We start from the raw sequence: 18,522 nt of genomic DNA, 5'->3' as shown, positions 1-18,522 counted from the left end.
AGATTTTGGGCTGAGACAATGGGGTTTTCTAGATATACAATCATGTCGTCTGCAAACAGGGACAATTTGACTTCCTCTTTTCCTAATTGAATACCCTTTATTTCCTTCTCCTGCCTAATTGCCCTGGCCAGAACTTCCAACACTATGTTGAATAGGAGCGGTGAGAGAGGGCATCCCTGTCTTGTGCCAGTTTTCAAAGGGAATGCTTCCAGTTTTTGCCCATTCAGTATGATATTGGCTGTGGGTTTGTCATAGATAGCTCTTATTATTTTGAAATACGTCCCATCAATACCTAATTTATTGAGAGTTTTTAGCATGAAGGGTTGTTGAATTTTGTCAAAGGCCTTTTCTGCATCTATTGAGATAATCATGTGGTTTTTGTCTTTGGCTCTGTTTATATGCTGGATTACATTTATTGATTTGCGTATATTGAACCAGCCTTGCATCCCAGGGATGAAGCCCACTTGATCATGGTGGATAAGCTTTTTGATGTGCTGCTGGATTCGGTTTGCCAGTATTTTATTGAGGATTTTTGCATCAATGTTCATCAAGGATATTGGTCTAAAATTCTCTTTTTTGGTTGTGTCTCTGCCTGGCTTTGGTATCAGGATGATGCTGGCCTCCTAAAATGAGTTAGGGAGGATTCCGTCTTTTTCTATTGATTGGAATAGTTTCAGAAGGAATGGTACCAGTTCCTCCTTGTACCTCTGGTAGAATTTGGCTATGAATCCATCTGGTCCTGGACTCCTTTTGGTTGGTAAGCTATTGATTATTGCCACAATTTCAGATCCTGTTATTGGTCTATTCAGAGATTCAACTTCTTCCTGGTTTAGTCTTGGAAGAGTGTATGTGTCGAGGAATTCATCCATTTCTTCTAGATTTTCTAGTTTATTTGCGTAGAGGTGTTTGTAGTATTCTCTGATGGTAGTTTGTATTTCTGTGGGATCGGTGGTGATATCCCCTTTATCATTTTTTATTGCATCTATTTGATTCTTCTCTCTTTTTTTCTTTATTAGTCTTGCTAGCGGTCTATTACTTTTGTTGATCCTTTCAAAAAACCAGCTCCTGGATTCATTAATTTTTTGAAGGGTTTTTTGTGTCTCTATTTCCTTCAGTTCTGCTCCGATTTTAGTTATTTCTTGCCTTCTGTTAGCTTTTCAATGTGCTTGCTCTTGCTTTTCTAGTTCTTTTAATTGTGATGTTAGGGTGTCAATTTTGGATCTTTCCTGCTTTCTCTTGTGGGCATGTAATGCTATAAATTTCCCTCTACACACTGCTTTGAATGTGTCCCAGAGATTCTGGTATGTTGTGTCTTTGTTCTCGTTGGTTTCAAAGAACATCTTTATTTCTGCCTTCATTTTGTTATGTACCCAGCAGTCATTCAGGAGCAGGTTGCTCAGTTTCCATGTAGTTGAGCAGTTTTGAGTGAGATTCTTAATCCTGAGTTCTAGTTTGATTGCACTGTGGTCAGAGAGATAGTTTGTTATAATTTCTGTTCTTTTACATTTGCTGAGGAGAGCTTTACTTCCAAGTATGTGGTCAATTTTGGAATAGGTGTGGTGTGGTGCTGAAAAAAATGTATATTTTGTTGATTTGGGGTGGAGAGTTCTGTAGATGTCTATTAGGTCTGCTTGGTGCGGAGCTCAGTTCAATACCTGGGTATCCTTGTTGACTTTCTGTCTCGTTGATCTGTCTAATGTTGACAGTGGGGTGTTAAAGTCTCCCATTATTAATGTGTGGGAGTCTAAGTCTCTTTGTAGGTCACTCAGGACTTGCTTTATGAATCTGGGTGCTCCTGTATTGGGTGCATATATATTTAGGATAGTTAGCTCTTCTTGTTGCATTGATCCCTTTACCATTATGTAATGGCCTTCTTTGTCTCTTTTGATCTTTGTTGGTTTAAAGTCTGTTTTATCAGAGACTAGGATTGCAACCCCTGCCTTTTTTTGTTTTCCATTTGCTTGGTAGATCTTCCTCCATCCCTTTATTTTGAGCCTATGTGTGTCTCTGCACGTGAGATGGGTTTCCTGAATACAGCACACTGATGGGTCTTGACTCTTTATCCAATTTGCCAGTCTATGTCTTTTAATTGGAGCATTTAGTCCATTTACATTTAAAGTTAATATTGTTATGTGTGAATTTGATCCTGTCATTATGATGTTAGCTGGTTATTTTTCTCGTTAGTTGATGCAGTTTCTACCTAGTCTCGATGGTCTTTACATTTTGGCATGATTTTGCAGCGGCTGGTACCAGTTGTTCCTTTCCATGTTTAGCGCTTCCTTCAGGAGCTCTTTTAGGGCAGGCCTGGTGGTGACAAAATCTCTCAGCATTTGCTTGTCTGTAAAGTATTTTATTTCTCCTTCACTTATGAAGCTTAGTTTGGCTGGATATGAAATTCTGGGTTGAAAATTCTTTTCTTTAAGAATGTTGAATATTGGCCCCCACTGTCTTCTGGCTTGTAGAGTTTCTGCTGAGAGATCCGCTATTAGTCTGATGGGCTTCCCTTCGTGGGTAACTCGACCTTTCTCTCTGGCTGCCCTTAACATTTTTTCCTTCATTTCAACTTTGGTGAATCTGACAATTATGTGTCTTGGAGTTGCTCTTCTCGAGGAGTATCTTTGTGGCGTTCTCTGTATTTCCTGAATCTGAACGTTGGCCTGCCTTGCTAGATTGGGGAAGTTCTCCTGGAAAATATCCTGCAGAGTGTTTTCCAACTTGGTTCCATTCTCCCCGTCACTTTCAGGTACACCAATCAGACGTAGATTTGGTCTTTTCACATAGTCCCATATTTCTTGGAGGCTTTGCTCGTTTCTTTTTATTCTTTTTTCTTGAAACTTCCCTTCTTGCTTCATTTTATTCATTTCATCTTCCATTGCTGACACCCTTTCTTCCAGTTGATTGCATCGGCTCCTGAGGCTTCTGCATTCTTCACGTAGTTCTCGAGCCTTGGTTTTCAGCTCCATCAGCTCCTTTAAGCACTTCTCTGTATTGGTTATTCTAGTTATACATTCTTCTAAATTTTTTTCAAAGTTTTCAACTTCTTTGCCTTTGGTTTGAATGTCCTCCTGTAGCTCGGAGTAATTTGATCATCTGAAGCCTTCTTCTCTCAGCTCGACAAAGTCATTCTCCATCCAGCTTTGTTCCGTTGCTGGTGAGGAACTGCGTTCCTTTGGAGGAGGAGAGGCACTCTGCTTTTTGGAGTTTCCAGTGTTTCTGCTCTTTTTTTTCCCCATCTTTGTGGTTTTATCTACTTTTGGTCTTTGATGATGGTGATGTACAGATGGGTTTTTGGTGTGGATGACCTTTCTGTTTGTTAGTTTTCCTTCTAACAGACAGGACCCTCAGCTGCATGTCTGTTGGAGTACCCGGCCGGCCGTGTGAGGTGTCAGTCTGCCCCTGCTAGGGGGTGCCTCCCAGTTAGGCTGCTCGGGGGTCAGGGGTGAGGGACCCCCTTGAGGAGGCAGTCTGCCTGTTCTTAGATCTCCAGCTGCGTGCTGGGAGAACCACTGCTCTCTTCAAAGCTGTCAGACAGGGACATTTATGTCTGCAGAGGTTACTGCTGTCTTTTTGTTTGTCTGTGCCCTGCCCCCCTAGAGGTGGCGCCTACAGAGGCAGGCAGGCCTCCTTGAGCTGTGGTGGGCTCCACCCAGTTCCAGCTTCCTGGCTGCTTTGTTTACCTAAGCAAGCCTGGGCAATGGCGGGCGCCCCTCCCCCAGCCTCGCTGCTGCCTTGCAGTTTGATGTCAGACTGCTGTGCTAGCAATCAGCTAGACTCCGTGGGCGTAGGACCCTCGGAGCCAGGTGTGGGACACAATCTCCTGGTGCGCCGTTTTTTAAGCCCTTCGGAAAAGTGCAGTATTCGGGTGGGAGTGACCCTTTCTTTCAGGTGCCGTCTGTCACCCCTTTCTTTGCCTAGGAAAGGGAACTCCCTGACCCCCTGCACTTCCCGAGTGAGGCAATGCCTCGCCCTGCTTCGGCTCGCGCAGGGTGTGCGCGTCCACTGACCTGTGCCCACTGTCTGGCACTCCCTAGTGAGATGAACCCGGTACCTCAGATGGAAATGCAGAAATCACCTGTCTTCTGCGTCGCTCACGCTGGGAGCTGTAGACCAGAGCTGTTCCTATTCAGCCATCTTGGCTCCTCCCTCCTATAAAACTTTTTTTTTTAAGCAATGCTGACATGTCTCTTACCTCTAAAAGTATTAGAAAAGCAATTTCCTGGAAATTTAGTGAAAGAATTATAATCAAATCCCATATAAAGTTACTATAAAAAATAAGACAATGAAAAGATAAATTATATTCCTACAGACTATAGGAGTTTCCTTACCAATATATTCAATCAGTTAGGTCTTGCAGATTTATTCAAACTCTGATTACTGTTAATAAAACACACTTGCATTTTGAGGTCATGGATAAAAGATAAAATGTCACAAAGAACAAAATAACTTTGAATTAGAAAAAGTCAGAAATGGGAAGGGTGTGGTGGCTCACGCCTGTAATCCTAGCACATTCGGAGGCCAAGGCGGGCAGATCACAAGGTCAGGAGATCAAGACCATCTTGGCTAACAAGGTGAAACTCTGTCTCTACTAAATATACAAAAAAAAAAAAAAAAATTAGCCGGGCATGGTGGCGTGGTGGCAGGCGCCTGTAGTCCCTGCTACTCGGGAGGCTGAGGCAGGAGAATGGCGTGAACCCGGAAGGTGGATCTTGCAGTGAGCCGAGATTGCGCCACTGCACTCCAGCCTGGACGACACAGCGAGACTCTGTCTCAAAAAAAAAAAAAAAAAGTCAGAAATGAGATCATAGAACTCAGCAAAATATTAGAAAACAAATATTAAGAAATGAAGTCTAAACTAGAAGGAACATAGAACAAAGAAACACAATGGATACGATAGAGAAATAGAAAGAAAAAAGAAGAAATATTTAAAAATAAAAAAGAAAGAGAAAGATTAAAGGAGTCCAGAAAAAAAAATGTTAAAATATGTGCACAATAGGAGTCCCCAAGGAGGAAAATCAAAACAATGAAATGAAAACAAGATTAAAAGTGAAAATTCAAAATCTTCCTTGAAATAAAATACAGTTGAAACTATATGCTAAAAATGACACTACTTAGCTAGGAAAAATCAACTCAAAAATGACAAATTCTAGGCATATTCTAAGAAAATTACTGATCCTACAGAATAAAATAAAATAAAATAAAGGAAGAAAAATAAAAAAGGGAGATTTCCAAAACATATCAAGCCACTTATGAAGGAAACAAAAACAGATTTTGAGCATATTTCTCAATAGTAATACTTTATGCCAAATCACCATAGTATAAAATACATTTAGCTACATTGGAAAAGAAATTAAAATTGGGGGTATATTTTACATCCAGCCAAACTAACTGTTAGATATAGAGGCCACAGAAATATGGTTGTAAATATCATTCATGTTCCCATAAACCTCTACGGAGAAAGCTACTAGGAAATTATCTTCCAACAACCAAAACTGCAAGAGAACCATCAACTTAAGGACTTTTGATAAGCATTAAAAATGTTTACATGTAAAACTTAGATTAATAATGGTCTCAAAGGAGATAGTATAATATATAGTAGCTGTATGTCTGACAATGTAGGTATAAGACAATTATCAAAAATGATGGGAGAAAGCAAATAAAAAGTATAAAAAGATTACTAGACATAAGTGGGTATTACTTTAAATCATATGTCTTAAGACAAGGAAAGGAAAAGATAAAATTTATAGCTAATGTCAATATTGCTTATCATAGGAAGCCAATATGCAATAACCAAAGAAGCAAAAGGGCATTGAAAAGAGAAATAGGGCTCTAATATAATAACACTGATATAAAATTACTCATTAGAATAAAAATATAGACTTTCTTAAATACTAAAATATCTATTTAAAAGAGAGAATGAGAAAAAAGACCATTTATTGACAAACTATTCACATAAAAATTTGTATAAATATTAAAGTAACATTAAAAAATGATTAAATCGATGAACTATATAAGCACACATGTACACAATCTGAAATTTTCCTTTTATTTATAAGATATATATACATATCTTATATATATTTATTATATATATTTTTATATATAGTTTAAGTAAAAGCAAATTTGTAGATTAGCTGACAAAAAATATCACACAACTTAAAGAAAGTGATTCAGAATAATGTTTTTATTTTTATTTTAAGGATTGATGAAAACTTACTGGACAAATGAGGATAAAAGACAGCAGGGTTACAATCTTGATATCTGAGAAAATAGAATTTAGAACAAAACAAATGCACTGAAAGAAACAAAGGTTACTATTGGATGTCAAAGACTACAATTCAAATAATTTTTTTAATACCTATACATCCAGTGCCACAACAAGCTTTAATAAAGCAGAAATTATAGAAGATGCAAGGAAAAATAGAAATACAGCAAAAAAGAAGTGTGAGGGGTGGTACTAAATCCTACAGTATAGTAAAACATACTACTAAGTCTGTAGTTTTAAAAGTATGGTATTAGCGAAGATAGCCAGAGGAACAGAAGAGAAAATTTAGAATTAGGCCCATTTATATATGGATTTAGTATACAATAAAGGCAACATCTCAAATTACTAGAAAAATATATATTTTTAAAAACGTGGTGGAAAAATATATACTTGGGTGAATTTCAAGTGAACAAGAGATTCTATTAAAGAAATGAAGGCGTACAAATAATAGAAGGAAACTTGGTTGAATTTTTCTCTATGCCTAGTCTGAACAAATATTCCATAGTTAGACCAAATCCAGAAATAATAAGGAAAAGTACATTTGCTTACATAAAATTTGTAAAACTATATATGACAAAGGAAAAATAAGGAAACAACAATAATGTATTTAGGAAAATATTTGCAACTTATATCACATACAAAGTCTCAGTATCATACTACATAACAAGCTTCTAAACATATAAAGAAAAGCACCAACCGTCCTACAGAAAAATGAGTTAGGGAAATGAACAAACAGTTCATACTGAAAGAAATACAACTGGCTCTAAATCATATAAAAATATTCTCAAGCTTGCTCAAAAAAGAAAAAAAATGTCAATTAAAACTACACTGATACCATTTTTCATATATTATACTGGCAAATATCCACAGCTTTGACAACACATTCTCTTGGAAAGGCTGTAAAGAAACTGGCACTCTCATATATTGCTGATGGGAATGCAAAAAGATACATAACACATGGAGGAAAATTTGGCAATTGCTATGAAAATTGCATGAGCACTTTGACCCAGAAATTTTCCTTCTGGGAATTTATCTCAAAAATACACTGGTAATTTTCAAAAAGAGATCTGTACGAAAAATATGCACCATATAGACATATAGTTATCATGAGACTATTTGTAAAAGCTAAAAACTTGAAACACATTAAATGTCCATCAACAGAGAATGATTGACTAAACTCATGTACAATCACACAGTGGAGAATCATGTAGCTGTGAAAAAGAATTAGGAATATTTATATACTTTTATGAAGTAATATCTACAATATATTGTTAAGTGAAAAAGAAGGTAGTACATAAGCACTTATCTAACAAAGGAAGATATATGTGTGTTTAGATAAGGAAGATATGTATATTTCTTTGTTAGGTAAGGAAGATATATATGTATCTTCCTTAGGAAGGAAGATGTGTGTGTGTGTGTGTATATATATATATGAAGGAAAGAAGATATATATACACATATACATAGTGTGTGTATATTTATATATACACACACACTTTCACATACCACTGTATGTGTGTGTGCATGCTTATAGTTATATTTAATAAAAGCAAAGAATTAAAAAATAAACAATAAAATTCAGAAAACACTTGTTATATTTATGGTGAAGTGATGACACAGGATGAAGATAGAAGAGCTAGATTTCTTGGAATATGTTTCGTTTATAATCTTTGCTAGACTACTCATATGTATACTCAATTTAAATCTATTTAGAGTTGTTGCTTTAATGCCTTGGGAGCAGAGACTCTTTACATCCTTCGAACTACAACATTCTGGTTGATCAATTCTCTTTAGGTGGTAACTTGAATAGTATGGCTGTTCCTTTATAGAACAGAATCTGAAGCCCATAAAACAGTCTGACAACTATTGAATTAGAAAAGAGAATTATCTCTCATATACTAAATCTACACAAGATTACATATTTTCATTATTACTTACATGTTGATTACAACAAAACACACATATAACTCAAATTTTTAAAAAGGAAAAATTGAAGAATTTTAAGATGAAGAATAAAATAATATATGTTTATATCAAATGTCAACATAGTTGTTGCTGGACATAAAATTGGCTCTAATCTTTCTAGAAGTCAAAATAAAACAAGTTTCATATCTCTTATTTTCAGACAGAACACAAATAATTCAGCAAGGGATACAAAGTAATTTCTGGTCCAATATTCAGAAAAAAATTATCAGAAAATTATGTAGAAAAGAGGTGACTTTATCAGTTAGAATTCCTTCACTTGCAAGTCATGGAAAATCTATTCAAACCAGCTTAAACAATAAGGCTAACCTTGAAAAAAGAGGAAGACCACTTCCAGAAGCTTAGAAAACCTCTTTTCATGTCTTCACCCAACTTGGAATACTTAGATCAATAAGTCTCTAGAAAAGGAGGTGGAGTCAGCTACCCCAATATTTGTGTACTCCATGGAGTAGAGATGAATACGGTAACAAAATTGACTTCTGTTAAAAAAATAAAAAATAAATTGGCCGGGCATGGTGGCTCAGGCCTGTAATCCCAGCACTTTGGAAGGCCGAGGCAGGGGGATCACCTGAAGACAAGAGTTCGAGACTACCTTGGCCAACAAGGTGAAACTCCCATCTCTACTAAAAATACAAAATTAGCCAGGCAGGGTCACGCACTTCTGTAATCCTAGCTACTCAGGAGGCTGAGGCATGAGAATCACTTGAACCCGGGAGGCAGTGGTTGCAGTGAGCCGAGATTACACCACTGCACTCCAGCCTGGGTAACAAGAGAGAAACTCTGTCTCAAAAAAAAAAAAAAAATTAATTAATTTTAAAAAAGAGGACAGAGGGATGGCAAACTCCAATGACCATTACTATGAGTTAATGGGAAGTGTCTTTATCATCAACTTTACTACAGTTACCAAGTGGATTTTATGCAACCATTTCTCACTCATCTTTGTTAGAAATCAGGCCTCTTAAGAAAGACATCTCAGCCAAGTTTACAAATATGTAGCCTTTATCCAAGTGAGATTGAACTGAGAATGCCTACATGAATATTGAAAGCACTTCCCTTTGACTAAAGTTTTCTAACCCAAATTAAATGGCAGACGAGTAAACTGTAGGAATTCTATAAGATAGATTCAGGAAGTTAGGAAGCAAAATACGGGAAAGGCAGAGGGAGCCACTGCACTGAAATATCCATCAAAAAAGAAAACGAAAAAGAGGACAGGCTTTTACGCACTGTTGTAAACAATCCTGCCTGAGTAGCACTTACTAACTGCATTGATAAACACTTGCTCTAGGTACTAGATAGCAAATTGTTTTAGGTTACCTTTACGATAACGAATGTGGTTGCTAGTTTTCTGTTAGGGTAGAGCCATTAGTATAAAAAACAGTCAAAAACAGGTAGGGCTGTCAATCAATTATTAAGTTTTCTCACCAAGGAGAAGACCATCTAACCTCATTATAGAAATAGGCTATTGTGGTTCTTACAAGGAAAACCAGTTTTTAAGAATGTCTTAAATAGGCAAAATGCTTATCAAAGACCATACACTTCTACAGTAGGGAACAAGACAGTATGTCTTTTCCTGGATCATTTTCAGAGCATGTGTTACCACATGAGCGCCACAGACATAAGGTAATCTCAATAACATCTTTGTGGAGAATTGAAGCTAAACATCATAACCACCAAAGTAAAGGCCAGGATAGCTTATTGGCTCAACGTATCTACCATCTAGGTAGCCAAATAAGTTTTCTAAATATGTGGAGTTATTAAAAGTGACCCATGCAACATTAGAAAATGTTTGCCACATAATATGCTTTTAGTTTTCTTATCCTGAGCACTACTTTCCTGACAGCAGTTGGATACTAGAATCATTTGTCTCTTAAGGCCATGCTTGTTTCATGCTGTTAAAGCTGTCATCACTTAGTAGAGAGGCCTATACATAAAGTTTATCTAAAAAAGGAATCTGATCTTTAAGGTATAATTTTAAAAAGAAGGGGGAGCAACTGAATCAACACTTCAAATTATTTTAGAATGACTGAGATTCTGTGTTAACCTCATGTATCTTGGCCCATAGCCATTTTCCTGTCCACAGAATCAATGAGAAGTGAAAAGTTAATGAAAGCTACCAAAAGACACATTGTTGAACTGTTCAAGATTGTATTCAGCTGCATATTATAGAAATCTGACAAACAATGGCTTAGACAAGTAAGGATTTTTTTTTTTTTAAATACTCACATAACAAGGAATACAATTGAAAGCAATTTAGGGCTGATGCACAAGGAGCCAGGCTACTTCTGCATTGAAGATAGAAAGGCTGTTAGACTTCTAGGTATCACATCTATGTTTAATGAAGAAGGAGGAAGATGGAGTGGTAAACATTTATACCAGTTTATTGTGTGTGTGTCATGTACAACCATACTTATAAACTAAGTTACCAGAAGCCCCATTTTTCTTGAAGACCTCCATTAATATGGCATTGGCCAGATCTAGAAAACATGACTTCCTTTAGCTTTAATTACTTTAAATGTAATACAATGCCTCCCTCCAAAAGTTAGAGTTCTGTTAATAAGAAGTAAGGGGAAAGTGAATATTGATTAGGCAATTAGGAGTATTTGCCTCTATTATCCTTAAATTCTCTGTAATATTAAAATGGGCATAACTGTAAATTCTGGAAAAGCTGAACCTAAAACCCACTTGCTCTTCACATTATATGTTGGACTAAAAAGTTATTTATTTATTCACTCAAGAAGCATTATTATATGCAAATTCTGACCCGATACTATATTCGATGTTAAGGACAAAAAGCGACCCCAACCCACCCCTAAGGAGCACACAGTCTGGTAAGTGAGAGCCACTTTGAAAAAAGAAAAAGGTGAAAGGGGCTATATGTACAGTGGCCAGAAGCAACAACAGAAAAAATGATGAATTATACCTGGGGAGATTAAAAAGGGGGAGTGTCAGGAATGACGTCATGCCTGAGTTAGTTATTGAGCAATATCTTGAAAAGAAGTGTGCCTCTGCTAGATAGATTGCCTGGGGTTATACAGAGTAAATTTACACTAGTTCTGGAAAAATCACATAGGAATCAAAAAACCCTAGTGTATTCATAGTTCTACAGGACTCAACCAATTTTCTTTCATTGCACAAAGTTATGAGAGAATATAAAAAATGAAACTCTTAAGTGGAAAGGAAAACACTTGTGTAATATAGTCAATCATCAAAAGAAACTTTTTCCAAAACAAAAGAATATTCATTCCTGAACTTCTTGCTTACTGTGAAAGCCCCAATAAATCTTAGATTGAGGTCTGAGCATTTAAATTAAAATGGCAACCTTATACCCCCAACCACAGCAATGCAATAGTACTGCATTAGCATGTAATAGGAGATTTCCATGCTGCTAGCCTAAGGGGTAGAGTCTGCAATTCCATAGTTCATCTCTTCTAGCTATATTGCTAAATCCATCACTTCTTCTGTCTTAAAGGGCAAGAGTGTCTCTATGGAGTATCTCACAGCATCTTTATTACTTAACATTGCCATTTTCTTGGTCCCAGATTGTTTCAGTGTCTGATCCTGATTGACAGTTCCCAGCAAAATTTTTATGGGAACTTCTGTGCAATATGGATGTCATTGCTGGTAGGTGAATCCTTGAAATAGCTAACTAAGTGTATCCCTTTTGTTCTTTCTGCACAACCAGATATTTCTTATTTTGGCTGCCATTATAACTTCCGCTTACTATGTCAAAATGCCTTCATGATCTCTGTTAGTAGAAAATGTAGTCTGTTGGTCAATGAATCTAGTTGACCTTTTTATATTTTTTAATATTAGGGCCTTCCCAAAAAGCGGAACTCATCTTTGAAGTTTCCAATAAAGAGACATTAATAAAGGGACTACATACAGAAGGGGTGAACAAGATTAAAGGAAGAATAAGAGACGATGAGGCTTCTAGAGAGTAGCAAAGGTGGGAAGACATTGCTATCCGTAAGACTGAAAGGACAAGGGAAAGAAGAGATGATCAGTGAGAAATGCAACTTGGAGGCCCTCCTAGGGCAGAAACTGTTAAGTGTGGAAGGACACAGCTATTGACAAAGTCATGGCACAAAGAATGGAAGGAGGAAGGGGAAGAAGTGCCTTCACTTTCTTCTCTTTCCTCCTCCTTCTTCTATTGGTTCTTTCCATTGGTCAACTCCAAGGAAAAAACAGCCAGGCAACCTCAAGGCATAGAGCTGAGAATGGGGGAGAATGGCTCTGTTGGAAAGCCAGCAAATTCAGAATAACCAAGCAATCACTCTATATATTTTACATTGAAAGCATTGGGTTTTTGATACTCCAGAAATCTCTAAATACCAGATAATAAATTATATCTTTGCTTCTGGCTAGGATGAGATGTCCTGGAGGTTGGGCACTGCAATGCTGAAGGAATCCACTAACATATGCCATGTTTTTTAAAGACTCATTTTTTGGGGGGGCCGAGGTTTCAGTTATGGCTCCATGATTTATTATCATGGTCAAGTTACTTTACTTCTGTAAACAGTTTTCTGAGTTAACAAATGGACACATTCATCAAAAAGATAAATGAAATAATTTATATTAAGCAATCATCACCATAACTAGCACATTGTAAGCAACTGGTGTTAGTTATTATCATTAGAAATTATAAACTTGGAACCATGTAGTGTTGACATAATACTAATGCCTACATCTTAAATTGTGAGACATAAATGAATAAATAAATGTAAAGCACTTAGGAAAAATGTGGCCAAAACTAATATTGTTGTTATTACTTAAAATTATGCTTTAAGAATGTATTTATTGAAATTTTTAAAAGGATCACAATATAAGTTATGTTTCAAAAAGTAGGAGATAAAAGAGCATGTACAATGTGGTCTCATTTTTGTAAAAATTTTATGTACCGTAGTGCCCAGCAAAGAACTTCAAATTATTTTAGCAAAATAACTGCATTTAAAAGTTGCTAGTTCTTGATAAAAGAAATAGCACACCACCACGATGGAACATGATTCTGTTTTGAAAATGAAACCAGGATGACCATTTAATTTTACTCATTATGGAAGATGACCCTCATCATTGATTAGTCCACAGATCTTGAGAAGTTTCCCTTAGGGTATTTTCTGTTATAGACAGTAGTTACTGACTTTAGGAGGAGTGATGTCTGATGCCCATTTAATTATCCTCATTGGCATCATAATTCTTTTATGATATCAAACCTGTCTTAAATCTTGGACTCTAAACAGAGGCTGTCAATATTTTAAAGAAAGGTGGTAGACTGGAGGAAAGTGGCATAGAATTAAGAACAATGCTGAGAACCATGTGATGTAGAGAACTGTACGGAGCTCCATAATGAGGAAAGGGAAAGCCTCCTAAACTTGAAGAAATTCAGTTTTTGCCTGCTTAAAACATTTATGTTCTACTCCTGAATATGTACATTAAGTTGAGAAAAATTGAGAATTCAAGGTAAATTATCACCAAGCAGATTTGATATATAAAGATTTTAGAAAGAGAGAGATTGACAGACAATAACGAAAGCACATCTAGATTAAACATCAGCATTCTGAAATGCTGACGACATTGATTTAATTTTCCAGAACAAAATGAAGTTGAAGAAAAAAGAAATCATGACAGATGATGCAAATGAATGTTTTACGATGGAGCTATATTTGTTAATTGTATTTTAAATGCCCGACCTTTTAATTTTTTAATCTTCTCTGTAACCACACTGCTTCAGACGTAATCATGGCATATCAGGACCCCCTAAAATGCTTCAGTGGTTTCCATTTGTACTTTGAATAAAACCTAAACTTTAAGCTCTGACTTTACAACCCTACCCAGCCTTGCTCCTGCTCATTGACGTAGTTTTCATTCACTAACTTCACTCCAACTACCTTGAATATGAGAAGTTTCTTCTTACCTTGCGCAGTTTACACTTGTTCTTCCTTCTTATTCTGGTCTCAGTTCAAATGTCAACTTCTCAGAATGCCTTTTTCTGGGCATCATTTCTAAAGTCCTTTAATAGTTTACTTTCTCTGAGGCTTATGTCATTGTATGAAATTACATCTTTTATTTCTTTTTCTGCTCTTGTTTATCTTGCTGGCCCGAGGACTGTCACTGGAGGTATGATATCTGTGCAGCTGAGAAACCCCACTGGGATGTGAAGTTGATTAAAATTGGTGCAGGCTGACCAGCTGCCCAGAGACAGTCACTACCCACCGCCGAGCTGACCCTCCTCACCCCCAAAAATCCAGGTTTGGTGGAACACAACCTAAGGGCACTGCCTCTTCTATATGCTGCTTATTTTTAAGAGGTGAAAATTTATCTGGCTGAAAATTTTATCTGGCTGAAAATTCAAGAACAGATTTGTCCATAGCGGGTCTGTGGTGCTTGGGGCTCTCTGTGCTGGAGCTCATACCCTCTCCCTCCTCAAACAGACAAGGAAAAATGCACTGAAGTATAATAAATATACTTAAAATATAAGGAAATGCTATACATAAGATATAAAGCAGGAACAATAAGTTATTTTTAGAAGAAGCCAAGTGATAATATTAAGTATAAAAAATAAAGTAGGAAAATTACAAAACTCAGTGGGAGCCAGGCACGGTGGCTCACGCCTATAATCCCAGCACTTCGGGAGCCCGATGCAGGAAGATCACTTGAGGTCAGGAGTATGAGACAAGCCTGACCAACATGGAGAAACCTTGTCTCTACTAAAAATACAAAAATTAGCCAGGTGAAGTGGTATGCGCCTATAATTCCAGCTACTCAGGAGGCTGAGACAGGAAAGTAGCTTGAACCTGGTTGGTGGAGGATGCAATGAGCCAAAATTGCACTACTGCACTCCAGCCTGGGAGACAAAGCAAGATTCCCTCTGGAAAAAAACAAAAAACAAACAAAAAAAACACCTCAATGGGAAGAACAAAAACATAAAAACTAGGATGAATCCACAGGTAGAATAAATTACTGAGAGATAGAAAATAAAAAAGAGACATGGAAGATAAAAAAACAGGAAAAACAGAATTACCAAATCTGGAAAATAGTAGTCCCAGGGGAGAGTAAAAGAATAGAGTGAATAAAATATTTCAAGAAACTCCCAGATTCAAGAAAGATGAAAGGCCTCACTTGGATTGAAGGTGCTCACAGAGTGCTCAAAGGAAAACCCCTCCCTCAGATACAATGTAAGGATATCGAAGAATGTCAAAGAAAACTTAAGAAGCTAGACAAAGGATAGATTATCTTAAAAGAACAAAAATCATACTGACATTACACACTTTAACACGAATAGTAGATTAAAAAGACAATAGAATATGATTTTAGAGTAAAATAATGTTGAAACTAGACTTTGATATGCAACCAAATTGTCATGTAAATAGAGGATATAATATAAATCTATACTGGAAAATGTCTTCAAAAGATTTGCTACACAATGACCTAATTTGAAAGTACCCTTAGAGGAAATAATAAAATAAAAAAAATGTAATACATGCTGGATTTTGTTATAAGAGATATAGGAAATAAGGATAATAAAATACCATCAAATTACATGTCAACATTACTGTTGTCAAAGAAAACTGAGAAGAAAAAAAGAAAAAGATAATAGAAAGTCTTAAAACTCGAATTAAAATTCTAGAATACATCAAAATGGGTGGAGAGAAACCAGATGGATATAAGAATATGCTAAAATGCATGTTTTATGAAGCAGGATAAGTAAGCATTTATATGTTTAAAGAGTTTTCATAAATCAATAAACATGAAGATGAGGTTTAAATTAAGAGCAACCACCATAAAAACAAAAGTTGAATAACTTTTAGACCAATTGAAGAAAACTTGACTAGCCCCATGCAAAACAGGAAAAAAGAAAGAAAAAAATTGTACAAAAGTAGAAAATATGGAAAAAAGTTGCAAAAATGTCTCAAGACATTTTTCAGTAAAAGATTAATACTCATCAATTTAAAGATGAAACTACGGTTTTTTTAAAAAAGATTCTGTAAAACATTATAGTATGTTTTCTGCAAGAGACACGCTTAAAATGAAACAAAAGGCAAAGAAAGGTTGAAAATGCAAACTTGGAAGTACATATGAACCAAAGAGATCTTAATTGTTGAAAAAGAAGAGTACAAAAGTCAAAAAGAGAATTATAAATTCTCTTTTTATAGAAAAGGAAAAACAGAGCAGAAGGATATAATCCTTAAGAGCATACATGTTCATAACAATATAATTTTCAACTGAAGAAATTACAGATAGAATTATAGGGAAAAATTGATAAATCTTATTAATTATAAATTTAGATTTTAATATGCCCTGCTTCAAAATCCATAGATCAAGCACACAAAAAATAAGCAGCAATATCAAATACCTGAAAAAATCAATTAATAAGCCAGTCTATTGAATAACACAAAACTGTGCAAGCAATAAAGAGAATAAACTAATGCACACACATAGAAAAATAAAAAGTCCAAATATGAAGCCACAGAAATAGCTTCAATTTATTCTAAGAGATTAGTATCATGATATAAAAATGAATAACAAAAGGACATTATAAAAACCACATAATTAAAACTAGGTAACACCTTAATTATCATTGGGTTGAAAAGAAAATTATAAGGAATATTAAAAATGCTTAGAACTGAATATCAATGTAAACTCTAAAAGACAAAAAACTGTGCTAAAGGAGTAATTGAAAGAAACTTCAACTCCAAATAAATGTATCAGTAAACAGAAAAAAAATAGAAATTCTACAGAAAAGCAAATTCAAAAATCCAAGAAGAAAGAAAATAATAAAAACAAGAGCAAAATTAATAACATAGAGAATAAACAGCAAAATAAAATTAACAAAATTGGTAATTGGTCCTTAAAAAGTTTAATATCATAAACTTCTGGGGAAAGTGATGAAAAAAATGAAAGAACGTACAAATAAAAGCAGAGAATGAAAATTGTGAAATAACTACTAACAGAGGTAGACAATTTGTGAGAGAATAACATAAACAATTATACTTTAAAATACAGATCAAGTGAATAAAATACTATGAAAACTAAAAAGTCAAAATTAAAGCAAGAAGTAGCAAAATTGAATAAAATAGTAAGCATTAAATCAAATAATAGTCAAAGATATTCTACCCATCAAAAGCCCCAAATCCTTATTGTATTAAAAGTAATTTCTGTCAACATTTTAAGAAATATTCAACTCTTTTTAAGAGTACAAAATCTTCCCTTAAAAAAATAAAATAAAATAAACAATTAGAGTTGCCTTGCTAATCTTGTCTAGTGAAATCTCAGTTCCAAAATCAGATAAGGATCATCAAAAAAAAACTTATAGCCCTAGTTTACTTTTAAACATAAATGCAAATTTGTTAAATAAAACAGCAATTTTACAAGAAAAATTCAAAATACACTATGATCAAGATTAATTATTCCAAAAATGCAAAGATAGTTCAATAGCAGGAATTTTATTAATTTAACTTGCCATAATAACAATCAAAGGAAAAGAATATATATTTTTACAATGGATACAGAAAATGGATATGAGAAAGTTTAACACCAATTTATAATTTTTTTAAACCACAGAAAGTTTGAAATAAATGGAACCTCCCTATCTGAGTAAAGGTTATATAACTAAAACCTATTACAAATGTTATTTTGAATAAATTATGTTTAATAAACATTAGGCTTGAGAAATACAAGAATATTTCTATCAGCAGTGCTGTTTAACACAGAACTGGTATGCTCTCACCAGCATCAAAAGAGAATAAATTATATGCAAAGAATGGCATAAATTGGTAAGAATGTCATTTTTAGATAACATATATACATAATCAACAAGCTTAGAAGAAGAGCTTAGCAAAGCAACTGAAAACAAGACCAACTAATAAAAATAATAGCCTTTCTCTATACCAGAAACAATAAACTAGAAAATACATGTTAAAATGCCTCATTTACAATAGTGATAGAAACCATAAAACATCAAATAATTAACTCAACAAATATGCACAAAATCTTTGACACATTCAATTAGTGATAAATTATATATGTAGACAGTATGATCCAACAATGCCATCACTAAGGAATTCATCCTAACTACATCCTTAATAATAACAAGCTCTTATCACATGTTTATTGTAGCATATCTTATATTGACTAGAAGTTGCAGTCAATTAAAGCACCCTTCAATGTGGATTTGATGCCACCAGTAAAATTCAAAGCACCATCAAAAACAACTAGTAAATATACACATGGCAATATGGAAAGATCTTAAAAGCACAATGCTGGGTGAGAAAATAAGAAAC

The sequence above is a fragment of the Pan paniscus genome, chromosome 14 (assembly GCF_029289425.2).
Source record: "Pan paniscus chromosome 14, NHGRI_mPanPan1-v2.0_pri, whole genome shotgun sequence".
Lineage (NCBI taxonomy): Eukaryota > Metazoa > Chordata > Mammalia > Primates > Hominidae > Pan > Pan paniscus.
Note: the sequence above shows the minus strand (reverse complement) of the source record.